The 18,366-nt window shown below is 42.7% G+C and overlaps 1 protein-coding gene across 4 annotated transcripts in view; it reads right to left on the bottom strand.

The window, feature by feature from the left end:
- Positions 1-18,366, bottom strand: part of ADGRF5 (adhesion G protein-coupled receptor F5) — a 97,289-nt gene that overhangs the window by 56,687 nt on the left and 22,236 nt on the right. The window contains exon 1 of one of the 4 annotated variants that reach the window (XM_012448809.3): positions 11,120-11,482. The exons of the other annotated variants lie outside the window; for them this stretch is intronic. The gene's annotated coding sequence lies outside the window, so the exon portion shown is untranslated. Of the gene's footprint in view, positions 1-11,119; positions 11,483-18,366 lie in introns of those variants that run through there. 4 annotated transcript variants of the gene reach the window in all.

Here is an 18,366-nt window from a genome sequence, read left to right as displayed (position 1 = left end):
TTTTTTTTGAGACGGAGTTTCGCTCTTGTTACCCAGGCTAGAGTGCAATGGTGCGATCTCAGCTCACCGCAACCTCCGCCTCCTGGGTTCAGGCAATTCTCCTGCCTCAGCCTCCCGAGTAGCTGGGACTACAGGCACGCGCCACCATGCCTAGCTAATTTTTGTATTTTTAGTAGAGACAGGGTTTCACCATGTTGACCAGGATGGTCTCAATCTGTTGACCTCGTGATCCACCCGCCTCGGCCACCCAAAGTGCTGGGATTACAGACGTGAACCACCGCGCCCGGCCGCCTGTTTTCTTATCAGCAAATCCAGGGATTTGACTGCACTCAATGATTTCAAAATTGGGGATGCAGGAGTTGGTTTCTTAAAGTCCTATTACTATTCTAAAAGTCTAAAATTCTTCAGTCATTTCGACTCAAATGCAGCCTCACTCAGGTTAACTTCTGAGATTGACTGTAACTATCTTGCATTTATCCCCCTACCTCTGACTTACTACACAATCTAGGCTTTCACTGCCCCTCATGTATGCCATAGCAATGGCTTCCTTTCTTTATTTCTCTGCTCTCTACAGAGATGCAAAATTGATTTTCCTGAAGCACTCTTCTCACAACATTCCCTTTTCAATTTTTCACTGCTTTCAGAATAAAGGAAATCACTTTCATTGATCCTTAAGGTTCTCCATGACCTGGACTTTATTTATAAGAGTGAGCATATGTACTAAACATCTATAATATTTTCACTACCAAAGTCAGTTGCTTTTTCATAAGCTAAGATAGTGCAAGAGATTTTCCAGTGCTCATGCAAAAGTAAAAATGCCAAGTCAATCTTTGAGAATTAATTTTGGGGGTGGACAGGAGTAATTACTGTCAAACAATTTTCCTGTGTTTGGGGAAATCAAAATAATCCTGCCATTTATTTGTTTTATGAATCTCCATTTTTTTCTGTCCCTTAGCCCCAGCACAATCACTGCATATTCAGATTCTATCCATCCTTCAATATCCAGGCAAAGGGCTTCCTCGCAGATGAAGGTTTCCTGATCTGTCCGGTTATAAATAGTCTCTACTTCCCCTGAATACCAACACACACTTAGTCTAGGCCCTTAAGCTTTCCTGCTTGTGTTATATTTATGGTTATAAGTATTCCATGAAGTAAAACTATTTATTCCTTTACTCATCTATTCGTTTGTGTATTCCTTTACTGGGAAAACATTTATGAAGTCCCGTTACATGTTAAGAGTCCTACTAAGTGAAGGGGAAGTAGCAGTAAACAAGACAATGGACCCTGTCTCCATGAAGCTTGAAGTCTAATGAAGTAGATGAACATTATTGAAGAATAAATTACGCAATTCATTGTTTAACTGTGGCTGTGAAAGTAGTACCAAGAAGAATAATCATAGTATTAACATTTGTTGAGGACTTACTATGTGCCACGCACTAAACTCAGCACTGACAGTATTAAATCACTTAATCTTTACAATCCTAATGGGGTGGTTCTAGCATGATATCTAATTAAAGGGCACAGATCTAGTATGATATAAAATTAACTGAGACACTGAGTGGTTAAATAATTTGCCTGTGATCATACAGCTGGTGAGTGCCAGAGCCAGGATTAGAACCTAGAAAGTCTAACTCCAGAGCTTATCCCTTGAACCATTGTGCTGAACTGTTTACAAAAGCCTGTACCAAAAGGACATGACTTAGGGATTTGTGGAAGATATTCCAGGGGAAGTATTTAATTGAGCTAAAACCTGAAGCATTAGTTGGAGTTAGCTAAAAACAACAGGGGAGTTTGGAAGAAGGGAAAGAAGATGGTTCTAGGTGGAAAAAAAGATCATGTGCAAAGGCCCTGAGGTGAAGAAAGAGCATGACACATTTGAAGAGCTGCAATTAGGCCAGAGTGGCTGGAACATGAAAAGAGAGCAGGTGAAGGGTACAAGGCAGAGCTGGTGAGGTGAGCAGAGGCCAAGGTGGGGAGGACTTGTCATTGCAACTAAAGGGTTAGGTAAGATTGATTAGGGAGGCAATAGAGAGAGTAGAGAAGGCAGCCTAGGAACAAATCCCCCAGAATTCTAACAATCAAAGGTCCAGTTGAGAAAGACGAACAAGCCAAGACTATTGGAAATTGTGGAGTCCTAGTTAGGGAAAAAGAGTCAGGCTGGCAGGACCAGGCAAAAGCAAAAATATAAAGCAGATAAGCTGTAAATCTGCCTTTCTTCATGGTCCAGAACATACAGCCTTCCAGTGCAAATAACTCACAATCTTCCTGTGCCCAACTTATGATCAGACCCTTGCCTGATTAAAAATAATGCAAGTTAGCTCCCTGCAAACTTGGCATTATCAGTACTACACAAAGCCCTCTTCAGCACACAATAGAAGCAACATTCTATAAATCCCCCAGCAAGGCTGTGTCTCGTTGCAGTCAGCTCCTTTCTGCTGGCCTGCCCATTGCATCCTTGTAATGTATTTTCATTCTGCCTTTCTTTTCCTACAACTGCCTCGGTAAATTTTTCTTACTGCTCCTGTCACCAGTTCTAAAGAGTCGCTAATCACCTGAGACAGGAAGGAAACCAGAGAGGCAGGAACAGGAGGCAAACAAGGCTAGTGGAGAGTCAAGGAAACCAGGGAAAGTCAAGTTTTAAGAAGGGCGCCGGGTGCGGTGGCTCATGCCTGTAATCCCAGCAGTTTGGGAGGCCGAGGCAGGTGGATCACCAGAGATCAGGAGTTTGAGACCAGCCTGGTCAACATGGTAACACTGCATCTCTACTAAAAATACAAAAATCAGCTGGGTGTGGTGGTGGACACCTGTAATCCCAGCTACTCAGGAGGCTGAGGCAGGAGAATTGCTTCAATCCAGGAGGTGGAGGTTGCAGTGAGCCGAGATCACATCATTGCACTCCAGCCTGGGCGAAAAGGTTGAAATTCCATCCCCCCACCCGCCGCCAAAAAAGAAGGAGATGGTCAACTATGTCCAGTGGTGCCAAGAAGTCCATTAAGGAGGAGATTGATATTGCTCATTGGATTTGGAGACATGATATGCTCTTAGGAAAGAAAATCCCTTTGGGATGGTGGATGGAAATTATATGGGGAAGAGTTATAGAGTGTCTGAGGGGTAAGGACTTGGAGATGGTGAGTACATGAAACCCAAGAAATTTGTTTGCAAAATGAAGGAGAGGTTGAAGATTCTGTCCACATGTAAGCTGCTGAGCTTTCATGTCCATGCAGTAGGTGATGTTATATACATAGTTTTCTCTTTAAGAAAGGAACTAATTGTATTAGCAAGGGAAATCATGCTTCTTACTAAACCTTGGCCTGTAGCTGGCTAACTGGACACAATATTGTAACCTTTGAAAAAAGCCAAGGGCATATAAACTAGTGTCCCCCAAATCCTGTGTTCTGGGATACAGACTATGCTCAGGCAGCCCTTTTGGAAACATATACTCAGCAAAATAGAGACTAAATGAGTCTGAAAATAGATGAGCACATATAAGCATTCTAATCCTAAAGAATAGAGTTTCTCTTAATGGAGGATGATAGTTGGCAATGCCAACTTTCAGGAGATCTATCGTTGCAAATTTTACTGTGATTATTCCTCTGCTCATCTCTATGAGGCGTAAAGTTGCAATAAGGATAGAATGTCATCAGTAGCCGCCTCCCAGAACTGTAGAAGTACAAATTAAAAACCCTTAAGTGTAACTTTAAGAGCCTGCCTTCATAAATCTGTATTTTCAGCTGCAGAGGTGGTAAGACTTATCTTTGCTGACCTTATATGATTAGATGATTCATCTCTTGCACATGTAGAACTATAAGCTAAATATTTATTTAACACAAACATGGGACACAATACCAATTAAAGAACTGCCTTGAAGACATTTTTTTCTATTTAATTTTCCATTGCCTTGAAATCAGGCCCTGCAGAAGCATTGTGTCAGGGAAGCTCAGTACTATCAGATTACAGGGGAACATTTGTTTGTATACAATGGGATCAAGTTTTCCAAAACACACTGCACATGTGGGCAGTGTTGATAACCTTTTATCCATCTTTTCTTGTTGTAACTCACTGAGGAGCTTAGCCTTTAAGCAAGAGATTGCCATCTGTATGAAAACATTGAGTTCCTAACTCTGCTCTTATCTAGTCTATCTTGCATTAATTCACCATGTGGAGGGGTTTCCCTAAGCCCTGGCAAAACAATGCCAGGGGTGCATTCCAATTGCAGACGGAGGGAAGCCCTGTGGAGTGGGTCAGTTTGTTCTTTTTTTTTTTTTTTGAGAGGGAGTCTCGCTACAGTGCCCACACTGAAGTGCAATGGTGTGATCTCAGCTCACTGCAACCTCCACCTCCCAGGTTCAAGCGACTCTCCTGCCCCAGCCCCCCGAGTAGCTGGGACTACAGGTGCACAGGCCACTATGCCGGCTGATTTTTGTATTTTTAGTAGGGACAGGGTTTCACCATATTGGCCAAGTTTGTCTCTAACTCTTGACCTCAAGTGATCAGCCCATCTTGGCCTCCCAAAATGCTGGGATTACAGGCATGAGTCAGCACACCCAGTGCAGTGTGTTCTGTACCCAAGTGTTATGGGAGAAAACTTGGCAGAGCTCATTTTACATTAGGTTGTTTATATTAGGTTGTTCTCAAACCTTACAGTTCTCTGGTCCTACCACATATTAGGTAAGATCTAAAATAATACTCGAATATTTCAATAATAATAATAATGATGGACCAATCATAACAGTCTCTGTCCACTGTGCAGGAGCAGGGAGTAGGGGTCTCCTGCTGGGCCAGACCTTAGCAGTGTCATTGCTGGATAGTAGGGAAGTCTGTGGAGGATCCCAGGAAAGGCGTTAGACAGCTAAAGCAGAGGTGGGGAGGCACCACAGGGGGTGGAGGAAGCAGTTATTTGCCACATAGCTTAAAATATTCCAACATCACAGTAATTGGCAGGGCTACCTTAACCTTCTACTCTTCCTCCCTATATGGCTCCCATCCATTCCTTCTCTCTAAGAAAAGGCTTTGCTGTCCTTGGCCAGTGACTTCTCTTCTAAATCTTCATTTCCTTCTCTAGGGATTTTGTTAGACTTTGATCATATAATGTGTGCACTACTCCAAATGAAAAAAAAAGTATTACTTTATCCCGCCTTCCCCAACCCCAAGAAATACAGTATTCTGAGAAGTTCAAGATTTCCTTGCTCTGGACAGTTTGGCTTTAGTCCTCACCTCATTATGAAAAGTGTTCTGTAAAGGCAAACCCGTAACACTTGCCGCAGTCCTCACTCTCCCTGGCCTGCAGTGAGCACCTGCTCCACTTGTACATGGCCTCCTCCTCTGAAGAGCCCCCCTTTCCCTTTCCTGATTCCCAAGGCTCCCGAGCTTATATTTCTCCTTCTATCCTCCCATCCTCATCATCCTGCAACCTCCTCTCTGTTCACCCTGCCAAATACCACTCCTGAGTCTACAGCTCTTCTCTCCTGACACCTTCTCATAGTGAGCTCATCCACTTCCATAGTTTTATCAATTTATTTGTGAATTTTCCAAACTGTATTTCCACCCTCTGACCTTTATGGCATATTGCCTCTTTTCTTGTTCCCAAAGTTGTCTCTTTCCTCTGCATACCTATTTCCCCTCTTTGCTAGATATTAGGCATGTCTGTCCAACTATGTTATTTCCACTTCAGTGTAAATTTAGATCATTGAAAACTGAACTTGTCTCCTCTTCCACTGCTCTCTGCTAACCTGTCCCTTCCCAGATTTGCCAACTGCTGGCTTCATTCTCCAGTCTCCCAGGCTCACGGCCTCACAGGTGTCCTTGGACACACAAGCAGTGCAGGAGTAGGAGCAGCAATTTGACCAGGCACTAAGTCTTGTTACCTGCTGCTGATGCACTCAGAGACCCTCATCGGTTTGGATATTGTCATCTCACCACACTGGCTTGCACGTTGGGCCACCACATTGGTTTGGACATTATCATCTTACCTCTAGATGGTTACAATAATCTCCTGAATGGGCCCCTCCCTCCTTTCTTCCCTGACCAATAATCCAACACAACAGCAGGGAATTTATTTGCTCAGAACACACTTCTTCCTAAAATGTGGCTGTATCATATTTAAATACTTTAAACATTTGCAAATGCCCAAAGGCTATTTAAGCTAATTCACCAGGCAAGTGTGATCACTACGACCTCATGTAAAATGAGCTCTGTCAACTTCTCTCCCATAACACTTGGGTATAGAAAAAACTGACCTGCTTCCAGCTTCTATTATACTGTCTTTTGCAAAGTATTGCCATAAATATTAGCAGAAAATATTGGTGGAATGATCGCTACCTTGCAGCTTCTTCTCACATTATTCTTGGCAACTGATATGCTCTATTTTTATTTTCTGAGCTTTACTCATCATTTCACGTCTTGCTTATTTATTTGGTAACAACAACAATTGCTATCACTTACCAAACACTTGCTGTGTGCCAGACACTTGCTATATGGCAGGCATTAGGTTAAGCACGAAACACGACTAGACTCATTTAATCATTATAACCCCGTATCATGAGAACTACCACCATCTTCATTTTACAGATGAGGAAACTGAGGTTTGGCTAAATAAACACTGAACCTTGGCTAAATAAACACACTTGGCAAGTGGTCAAGTTTGCCTCCAAAGTTTCAATTCTGACCTTTCTGGCATATTGCTTCTTTTCTTGTCCTCCCCAAAGATATATCTTTCCACTGCATGCACTGCACTGCATTTCTCTGCTCAGCTAGTCATCTGGTCCTACCATGTGGATCACTTTTCAGCACTGCATGTTTTTTCTGCATAGCACAGTAATTAGGTGTATGGACTCTGAAGTCAGACTGCCTGAGATGGAATCCTAACGTGCCACTATTTCCCAGCTTTTTGTTTCAGCAATTTACCTAACTTTTGTGGATTGCCCCATCTATAAAATAGGGATTATAATTTTATCTGAGGCATAGAATTATTGGAATAACTAAATGGGTTAACAATCATCTTTATAAATCACTGAGTATGGTGCCTGCCACATAGGAGGTACTTAGGTACTTGATAAATATTGTTTGTTGTTAAAATTCTCAATGAATATAACTTGCTTTCCATTAAGAGTCTAAGCTGATTAAGGGGAAAGATTTTCTGCCTTTGCAATTCCTCAGCACTTAGCAAGTCACTCCAGAGTAGGTGATTCCACTAGGCTTTAGTTTTAAAGATTTCCCATTGGTGATTATCTTTCAGGTAATAGGGAAGATTCTAATTATTTTAACCTTCATGACAGAGTCACCCCATGTGATCTGAAATGCTGAGCTAATAAGTAATTTATGAATCACAGTGTGCCCTTAGCTAATATGTATATTTAACTCAACCATCCTTATCAGAGCACCTACTCTGTGTAGAAACTTGCAGGTCCTGGGGAAACTGAGATAAATACTGAACAGGCCCTGTAGTCCTCTCTCTCAAGAATACAAACACTGCACTGACGAGATATACTAACTTGAACTATATCCAGAAATGTCAGTGGGGAAAAGGCTGTAGGGAAACATGTTATAATTTAAAAACAGCCATAACTTATTGTCTATTTATATTTAATTCAACCCAGAAAGTTGCAGCTCATGCAAAGGATAATTAGTATTTCTTTTTTCCTCTCTTTCTTGAGATTGGGAGACGACATAGCAAAGTGACCTTGAGTAAAAAGTATGATCTGATAGTCATCTGGCATTAGAAGAGCACATCCTGTTTACCTAGAACATTTAATCTGACTTTGTAAAATCTGCAAGTCCCAGGAAGCCAACGTATCTACAGTGAAGTCAGTGGGGTTGTTCCAATTTAAACTGGAAAGTCAGTGCCATTGTTGGAGGTGTTGGAAATCTCCCCTTCATTCTCACATGCAGATGTGTCTGTTCCTCTGATAAACAGCAGCAGCCAGAATTCTAATGATCTGCACTACTGCTGGTACTTTTGGCCCTAATTTCTTGGCTTCATAAACAGGCATTGCTTCTGCTTCTCAATTTAGCCACTATGTGTATCTCACACATAGTGTATCTCACATAGCCAAGACTCTGTGATTCTCAACCCCAGCTGCATTATAGCATCACATTGGAGATTAAAAACAACAAACAAAAAAACCAACCATGCGCTGGCCCCATCCTCAGAGATTCTGATTCAGTTACTCTTTCTTTTTGTTAAGTTCCTAGGGTGACACCGATGGACAGCAGGTGATAGAACCTACTAATATCTGGACAAGGCAATAGTTTAGTTCACCTTTAGATTCCCAGCAAAATATCTACCATGTAGCTACAAAGCTGACAGAATCCAGACAATCACATTAATTCTCTATTCCACATCATTTTTATCCTTACAGTACTGACAAAAAAATGGGGCTCAGCTGGATATGGTGACTCACCCCTGTAATCCCAGCACTTTGGGAGGCTGAGGCAGGTGGATCACCTGAGGTTGGGAGTTCGAGTCCAGCCAGACCAACATAGAGAAACCCCATCTCTACTAAAAAATACAAAATTAGCCAGGCATGGTGGTGTATGCCTGTAATCCCAACTACTCGAGAGGCTGAGGCAGGAGAATCACTTGAACCCAGGAGGCAGAGGTTGAAGTGAGCAGAGATAGTGCCATTGCACTCCAGCCTGGGCAACAAGAGCAAAACTCCGTCTCAAAAAAAAAAAAAAGAAAAAAGAAAAGTAAATAATGGGCTGCAAAGACAGCAATCTGGGCTTCTTCTCATCTCAGTCCCCCAAAAAGATTCATTGTGCCATGTAAGGCAAATATATTAACCTCTGAACCTCTTGCTTTTGTAGTCCATTAGATAAGAATAAGTTACCTGCTTTATGGTGGCATGGTGAAACAAGAGGCATAAAAGTCTTTTGATAATAAAAAGAGTTGCATATAAATACAAGAGATTGAATGCATAATATTTAGAGGAGACAGATTATTCTCATTAAGCAGAGGAGGTGGGAACCCATGTGGGATATTTTTAATTGCTCCAAAATGTCCCCAAGTACCCCAAGCACAGTAAGTGAGGTAACTATATTGCAGTCATTAAAGCCGCATTCAGTGAGTGAGGCAGTGTTAGTCTACAGGGCCTCAGTGGAAGTCTGTCATGTGGCTAACACTGTGCACTAGGGTGAAATGATTAATCAGAGTGGCCAGGGATGTGGAGAAGGGACAAAGGCAGGCAAATTTTACAGAATGTCCAAAATCAGCAAGGCCTAATGGCCCTATAGTTTGGGGTGGAGAAATCCTGGAAAGAACAAGAAAATATAAAATAGCTAATGAAAGTGTTTGTAATTATCTTTGGATTGGGCATTGGCTATTTATACCTTCTTCCCAAAGACTCTCTTCATAAGGTGTATCAATTTGTTCATAGTGATGTTTTCCTTATTTGCTTGTCTCTTAACATAGTTGGTGGGGAGGGGAAGGCCACCTTTCTACAGAAGACTAAAAGAGAAGGAAAATGAACCCATCTATTAAATGCATTTATTATCCACTGAATGAAAGGACAATCTCTCCTACCCTCACTCTATCTTCTCTGGGCCAATCACTTTATCTGTCAATCTGGCTATTATCCATCTAGTTAATTTTCTGTTATTTTATTTTCTCTTCTTTCATTTCTATAATAAGAAAGTCTTCAAGGGAAAAGCCCAAATTGCTAATTGGCAAATCTAGAATTTAATCCTTGGGAGGTTATTAATATTATTAATTGTCAAAGCCAAAACCAACACAAAATAATAATGGTAAAAATAAGTAAAATTCTTTTAGACTTTTCTAAGAGTTAAAAGAGGTATTCATGTTTCCCACATATCATTTTATTCTTCCACTGAAAGGAAGGAGTTTAGGATCATCACATGAACTTGACCATGAGAATTTATTGTAGTCCTGTTCCCCAGCTTATCCTAAGAACTCAGAAGAACAGAAAACAAAGCCTTTAACTGGTAACACGAAAAAACAATTGATAGAATAATCTTTGGGTAGGGAGAAAGACAGTGTATATTGGGGGTGCAGGTCTTGAAAAAATTAAGAGAAGGCCGCCTGCAGTGGCTCACACCTGTAATTCCAGCATTTTGGGAGGCTGAGACTGGTGGATCACCTGAGGTCAGGAGTTCAATACCAACCTGGCTAACATGGTAAGAATCCAACTCTAAAAAAATACAAAAATTAGCAGGGCGTGGTGGTGGGTGCCTGTAGTCCCAGCTACTCAGGATGCTGAGGCAGGAGAATTGCTTGAATTCAGGAGGTGGATGTTGCAGTGAGCTGATATAATGCCACTGCACTCCAGCCTGGGTGACAGAGCAAGACTCCGTCTCAAAACACACACACACACACACACACACACACACACACACACACACACACACAATCTGTTTAGAGATATTCTTTTACAACAAAAATATATTAAAGTATTATTCGTGTGTTTCAAAACTAAACTGCATTGAAAAACAACTACATTAGCCCTTTATGAAAGGAAAAAAGCTATAGTGAAGTGGGATGGTCTGGCTTTCTGAAGTATGAGAAAATGTGGTTTAAGCAAGCTGCACATCACAGAGTTCCTCCTTTCAAAACAAGTCTGTCTGGCCATGAAGCCCCAGCACTTTTACTGACCTCCTTCCTAACGCTGACTACAAACTCCTTTCCTCTCAGTTCTGGGTGTGAAGCTGCAGCCAGCATTTTACATTTCTAAGGTCACCCCTTGCCCTTCGGAAGGACTCTCCCAGAGCTGAGCGAATATCCAGGGCTCCTCTTGGCAAGAGCAGCAGCTCAGTAGCTCATGAATACACTGGTTTTCATAGTATTTCCTGGTTTAAGGATGAGAGAACTTGTTTGGAAAAAAAAAAAGCCTGTTATAAAGAAAGTCCTAAAGGATCCCAGCTAGGTGCTTGATACTCAATTTTCTTTAACATAGTCTCGTCAACTAGACCAACAGTCTGCACAATGCTCTTGACTGGACATACTTTATCTTCCTAACATACATGTCACAGCTACGCAAAAGAAAAGCAGGCAAAGAGGATCATAAGTGGACGATGCCTTAAAATAAGTGACATAGGAGCCCCTGCGATCTTGCTACAAAGTGGGGCAGAGACAGAACGACAGACCATAGTAGGAGAAATGTCTTACCTGTCCAGCACTGTGGTCCCCCTGCTGGCTCCCACTCTGATCAGATGCCAAAAATTTTCCCAGTTTCCACTACAGGGCCATTTGTCCTGCAGCCTCCTGGGCAGGGGGCCTCACGCCCAGTGGAGGGAGAACCAAGCAAGACTCATTTCGAGTTTTCAGGCAGGACTGGCAGTTCCGCTCCCACACTCAGCCTCACTGGGGCCTCCCCCAGCTGTGATCCTCCCCCAGCTGTGATCCTCCGAGCCTCACAGAGTCATCCCTAAGAGCCGCGCTGCTATTTTAAAAACAAAAAGTGACTTCCTGGTCCTCTTCCCCGGATGGCGTGTGCAATTTCCCTCACGCCCATGGGAAGTCCTTCAGATCCTTCTTATCTGGAAACCTCTCCACCAAGTGGACAGACTTGTTTGGCCAATGCCTCTAGTTCTCACTTTCCTTTCTCCAAAGAGAAAAATATCAGAAAAGCAAAACCAGAGCCAACCAAACATGGGTTAGAGCTAATGGGAAGTGCAAGATGCCTGGTTTCAACTTTTAAAAGATGACCACAAAATTAGATTGTAATTTCAGAGTAGAAGGAAAATTCTCGATGAATTCTTTGTCTTTAGCAGTGCCAAGAAAGCAGAGAATAAAAGAATCCCCAGAAGAGGAGCGACCTAAAGAAGTTGCTTAGTCCTCCCCGGTGGGAGGGCTGCACCTCAAAAATGCCACATTGGAGGCATGTCCAGTTCTCTTAGGTTTCCAAGGAAACTCTGTGAGTATTTGTGTATCAAACTATCAATTTAGTGGTACTTAAAATACCACTAGATAACATGGATATTTAAAGATAAGGAGATATATGGTAAAGGTCTTGCTGGCAGGCTGCATTCAGGTTGTCGGGTTTAAAGATGAATTACAGTCAGCTAATTTTTGAACTGGAAGTGACCCCACTGATCCTCATTTTACAAGAGAGAAAACTAAGACCCAAGGAGAAACGTTCCCAAGATCAGAATACAGATGGAGAATGCTGTTCCACTGCTTAGTCTGGAACTCTGCCCACAGAAAGTGTAATGAATGAGGCCTGGCTTGGAGTCTGCATTGGAAATAAGTGCTTCAGGTGAGAGTATACTCAGAACTCTCTGAGTATCTTCAGAGAATTCTTTATAGTATCAAAGAAAGGACTCTGGAGTCAGGCTGTAGGAATTGACGCTTTAGTCCCACCAATTTTGTGTGGGCACGTACACATTACTTGACCCTATTGAGATTCAATTTTGTTTTGTTTTGTTTTGAGACAGAGTCTTGCTCTGTGGCCAGGCTGGAGTGCAGTTGCGTGATCTTGGCTCACTGCAACCTCTACCTCCAGAGTTCAAGCAATTCTCCTCCCTCAGCCTTCCAAGTAGCTGGGACTATAGGTGCCCACCAGCACATCTGACTAGCTTTTTGTGTTTTTAGCAGAAACGGGGTTTTGCCATGTTGGCCAATCTGGTCTCAAACTCCTGACCTCAGGTGATCCCCTGCCTCAGCCTCCCAAAGTGCTGGTATTACAGGGTAAGCCACTGCTCCTGGCCCTGAGACTCCAGTTTTATTATGTGTGAAAGTGGGATATTAATAGTGCTGAGTTTATAGACTCTGCTGAAACTTAAGAGGAAGAGTTTAGCAACTGTTCATTGTTCTCTGGAGCCCTGGGCTCCAGCGCCTCCAAGTTTGTCCTCTCTCCCCCTCCAGCTGCTTTCCCTTCTGGTTGTGCTATCAGCCTGGGGCAAGTCAGCAACCACCAGCAGGACTTAGGCTTGAGATCAGAGTATTTGGGCAAAAAGAGGATGAACTTCAAAATGTTATTATTTCACTTCTAGGTACTGATTCTCAACTCTGGTCTATACCTTGAATTGGATACACCCCGACTTAAGAAACAGCCTGCTGAGGGACGCAGCTCCTGGCAAATACTGCCTTTTTTCCTGCTTGCATTTTGGCTGTTGGGTGCAGCGGGCTCTCTAACATGGAATGGGCGTTGTCAAAGTGGCTGTCCCTTTCCTTCCCTGAGGAGCAATTCTTCTCGCCCACAGTTCCCCGCTTGTTGTTAGGAACACTCTGTGCTTGCTGCACACACATTACAATGAAAACAAAAGCAAATAAAAAATGGAACCACCATATGGCCTCGGCAGCAACCCAGAATGAACTGTGGATGGAGAGACCCTGCCCTGTCATAGCAACCGGCTGGAATTGACTGTCACAGGGGCCATTTTCCTGAATTCTAAAACATTGATATTGCTGGCTGAACTCAAACCTCTTCAACCAAACTGCAGATGTAGCCAGAGTAACGAATTCACCAGTCACGTTATCTATGTTTGTTAATATGAAGTGTCTCTCATGACTGTAGGGTACAGTCACATTAGAGACAAAGCTCCTACTTTCTCAGGAAGAAATTTCAGCACCAAATAAATACGTATTTTCCAGCATGTTCCAAGCTGTTTCACTGCTCTTTCTCCTTTCTTCACATGGGTAACGTTTAGTCTCTTTTTAAGTTCCAGGTGTTATTTCTTCCAAGGACCCTCTTATTTCTCCCAACCTGAGCCAAGTATTTCTTTTCCTTGATCCCACACTGCCAGATGCATGTCTTTTTAAAGTTACCACATTGCATTCAAACAATCCATTTAATGCATTGACTGTAAGCAACTTGAGGGCAAGCACTAGTCTAATTTGTGTTATGCCCATTCCTATTACAGTGCTGGTATATAGTGGGTTATCAATAAAAGCAAGCAAAATTAAACTTTCCATCTCATTTTCCATTGCTGGTTAAAAGGATTAACATAAGAGTGTCTCATAGCTCAGTCTTTGAAACCCTCCTCTGTTGACAATTACTTCCCAGGTGATCTCTACTAGTTTTGCTGGTGACTTCCAAATGTCTATCTCTATCACAGACCTCTCACCTGAATTCCTGACCCATGTATCCAACTGCCTACTTGATATCTCCACTAAGTTGTTCAATAAGCCCTCAAACAGAACATGTCCCAAACTAAACTCTTGATCTTCCCTCCCAAACTAGCTATACCATCAGTCTCTTCCATTTTAGCAAAGGGCATTTCCATCCTTCCGGTTACCCCATCAAAACTCTAAGAGTCATCCTTGAGTCTTCCCTTGCACACTTTACATTTAATTTGTCATCACATCTTAAAATACATGTATAATCTGGCACTTCTTACCTCTTCTGCTGCCATCATTCTCATCCAAGACATCCCTATATCTTGACTGGATAATTACCAGTCTCTAACCTGTCTCTGTGCATCTCCTCTTGCCCCTTTATAGTCTGTTCTGAAGACTGTAGTTACAACGGTCCTTATAAAATACAAGTCATATAAAACCCATCTGTGCTCAATTCATCCCCTGCAGTCAGAGTGCAAGTCCTTTCAACAGCTGGTGAGCCCTACGTGATCTGTACCACCTTCTCTCCCATCACGCATGTCACTCCAGGCACACTGGCCTCCTTGTGAACCAGGCAGACTTGCATTTCAGGGTCTTCATACTTGTTGTTCTCTCTGCCTCCTGGGGATGCTCTTTGCACAGATTTCCTCAAGACTCACTCCATCACCTCATTCTCACTTTTGCCCAAACAGTGCTTTCTTAGTGAGGCCTTCATTGACAGCCATATCTTACGTTTCATCTCTCCACATCCCCTCTACTTGCTCTAGTTGTCCATATCATGTGTCATCTCTGGTACATTATAATGCACTTTTAAATTTTGCTGAATGTCTCCACCTTCCACCCCCGCACTAGAAGTTAAGCTCCCAAGTCCGGTGCAGTGACTCACGCCTGTAATCCCAGCGTTTTGGCAGGCTGAGGTGGGTGGATCACCTGAGGTCAGGAGTTCAAAACCAGCCTGGCCAACATGGTGAAACCCCATCTCTATGCTAAAATTAGCAGGGCATGGTGGCAGGTTCCTGTAATCCCAGCTACTTGGGAGGCTGAGGCAAGAGAATCGCTTGAACCCAGGAGGCAGAGGTTTCAGTGAGCCAAGATCGCGTCATTGCACTCCAACCTGAGCTACAAAAGCAAAACTCTGTCTCAAAAAAAAAAAGGTAAGCTTCCCAAAGGAAGGGAAGAGATGCCTGTTTAATAGATTCATTGCAAAGGAGTATTTGAAAGTGTAATGCACAAGCAAAGTTATTAATGCCACAGCCCCGGACAGCATAGCTACATAATAGTTCAACTTGCGAAATTCTCCTACCTCCACATCTTGGCAGGGTAGGCTCTGCTTTTTTAATATTCTTTTATTTTTTAATCCATAACCAGATGTTGGTAACCCTTTTGACCCAAGGTCAGCTCTCTTTTGGTATTTCTATATTGAGGTCAGGAAAATTCTCCTTTGGCCCTGACCTGTCCTTATGCAAGGAAGGAACCGGCAAATAATTGGGCAGTTTTATAGTATACAAATGGTCTTATTCTTATCTCACGTGTGTATATTTTGGCAGAACCTCCACTAATGGAATTGGTCGTATTTGTGCTTAGCTGCAGCCACTCAGATTTTATTTTCGCTTACTGCTACTGCACCCATTCTACCAAGAGACCGTGTTATTACACCTTCTTTGTGTATGCGTCTCGCAGACATTGATGTTATTTTACTGTGGAAGATTGCAAAGCTCCCATCTTTTGAGCCAACTGGACACAATTGACAGCTCCCTTCCAGCACTTCTTATGCCTGCAGTAATGGCCCCAGCTTCTGCCAGAAATCCAAATCACCATCCAAGTGGAACCTTGTTCTGAACTCTACTCCTGTACCTACCCTCTTTGCCTTTTCCTTGAAGAGGGAGAGATAGCATCTTGGGGCGGGGGGCAGATTTGAGGTATGCCTCATTGAGGTGTCATCCACACTTCTCTCTTGACCCTTATTAATCTGTTCTTGAGGAATACTGACTGCCAATGGCCTGTGAGTCATCCACAGCCTTCACATTCCACTTTCAGTTCTTAGAGCTGACATGCTGTTTATGTAGCAGGAAGTCATTTCTGATGCCCATGGCATGACATATGTCAACTCAGCTGTGATGCACATATCAGAGTCATCGACTAAAGTTGTTGTCACTGACTCTTTCTCCTTCAGTCCCCTCCAACCTAGTCCCATGGAGAAGAGCAGTTGTCTGAGGACATGGCTTTCCTTCTTGTCTTGGCCTAGGAGGGAATCTATTTAGAAGGAAGGTACACTTTTCCTCTCAGTGTACACGTGTCCTTTTGTCCATGCACACTGGGAAGTCACTCCTATTTTGACCTCTGCTTCTTTACCATGCATCCTGGGTTCAGGCACTCTGCACTGGCGGATACCATGTACTACAGTAACAGTGAGGCTGATCTGCAAACATCAGGCAGAATCCTGGTTTGGGACTGCAAAACCCTGTCTTCATAACACCATCTCCCATCCAAATTCCATCACTCTATGCTATTTTCAGTGCTTTGACATTTCCTTTGACTCCCAAGAAAGTTTCCTTCATTTTTGCCTGTGATTATAGAAATAATTTCCTCAGAATTTTTCAAGGCAATTAGTGAACAGCCACAATGCCAAAACCACGAGACAAATATGTGCTGAAGAACCATCCATCACAGGAGAAAATCGGAATCGAATAATGTTAAAGCAAAGGGCAGGGGGGCTAGTGATCATTTGTTCTAACTCATATTAAAGTTGAAAGGCTTGACTAAGGTCACAAGCAGCATTAGTGTTAGAGCCAGACTTGGAAGTTAGATGTTCTGTCTCTGCATGCAGTGCTGTTTCCTTATGACTGGTGACCCCCAGCCTCCATCAACACATGCATTCCCATCCCCAGTTTTCTGGTAGGAAAAAATAATGGTTCAAAGTAGAATAAGTACACACAGAGGCAAAGTCCTGTTACACATCTGTACTGACGAGAACAATACAAAATTTGCCAGCATTTATCCCCTCTTTATGTATTAAACACAGATAACACTTCCGATGCAAGCCAGCAATAGAATTTCCTTGTTAGCATCATTATCGCAGAAGTAGACCAACACCAGTTAAAGCAGTCTCTTTTCCATCCGGAACCCCCAAGTCCCCATCCACTTACCTAGGTCCCAGCTTTCATAGAGTACTCAGAACAGCATCATAACAGGTGGTAAAGGCCTGAAACCTCCTTCTCAGACAACACCCATAAACAAAGCTTCGTCATCAACAGGTCAACAAACTTTATTGCAAAAGTTTCTCCACGTTATACCTCCCCAGGCTAGAATTAAGCTCATGTCATGCTAAATAGCTGTATTTCCCTCCTGAGACAGAAGCATAGGCTACACTCTGGCTAAAATGCTTCGATTTGATTCTTACTGACTCTAACCAGGGAGATACTGAAAAGTGGGGTGACAACCACAGGAACACGTGAGGGGACAGAAGACCCCACATCAGATTGGGTCCCAGAATGAAGCACATAACCCAAATGCTAGCTGAATCATGGTCTGTCAAAATTCTAGATAAAATTGCTTTACCCCAGCTTGTGGAAGTTCAGAGCCCTCCTCAGCATGCCTGGGCATTCCTGAGGATGTTTATATTCTCCTGGCCAGCTCAGCCCGTAGAACTGCCACACTCCTAGTACGTTGTGTCTGTGTTGCTCAAGGGTGGTATAAAAGAAAAACAGCCTCTTTTTTGAACTTCACTAAACACACATCCAGTAAATGTGAATGTAAAGTTTGGGGCCAAAGGAATGGCTAAAGTCATATTTACAACAAGAAAAATAACAAAGTTGTGATTGGAAGAGGGGATGTTACCATTCTGTCGAGATCCCACCCTGTCTAGCGCCAGCTTCCCACCATCTCGCTGACCTCTCTTCCTTCTTCCCTGTAGTCTCCACTCTCTTCCTGTTGGCTCCTCTTTCTATGGGGGTAACAAACATGTTCCCCTCCTCACTTTACATATGAGACCCTCTACTTTCTTAGAGGTCTCAGAGTCGCAATTCCTTTCTAGGTGCTTATCAGGGTATTTTTCTAAAGACAGTTTTCTCCCAAGGAGGACTATTAAGATACCCCTTTCTCTTACCTCTAAATTGGGACAATTTCACAGTACGGGTGGGGTGTTATCCATATACCTAATGCCTAAGATGAAGTAGTGATTTCTGGGCAGAGAAAGAGGCAATATTAAACTTGCAGTCTTTTCCTTATGATGTTTGGTTCATGATTTAATTAGAGCAAGAAATGACACCTAAATAAACTAGCTCAATGTTTCCAGGGACTATATTTTTCTTCTTCTTTATTATTATTATTATTATTATTATTATTATTTCTGAGAT

The sequence above is a fragment of the Aotus nancymaae genome, unplaced genomic scaffold (assembly GCF_030222135.1).
Source record: "Aotus nancymaae isolate 86718 unplaced genomic scaffold, 86718_ANA_hifiasm-v0.15.2.pri h1tg000040l, whole genome shotgun sequence".
Taxonomy (NCBI): domain Eukaryota; kingdom Metazoa; phylum Chordata; class Mammalia; order Primates; family Aotidae; genus Aotus; species Aotus nancymaae.
Note: the sequence above shows the minus strand (reverse complement) of the source record. Positions and strands in the feature narration are given on the sequence as shown.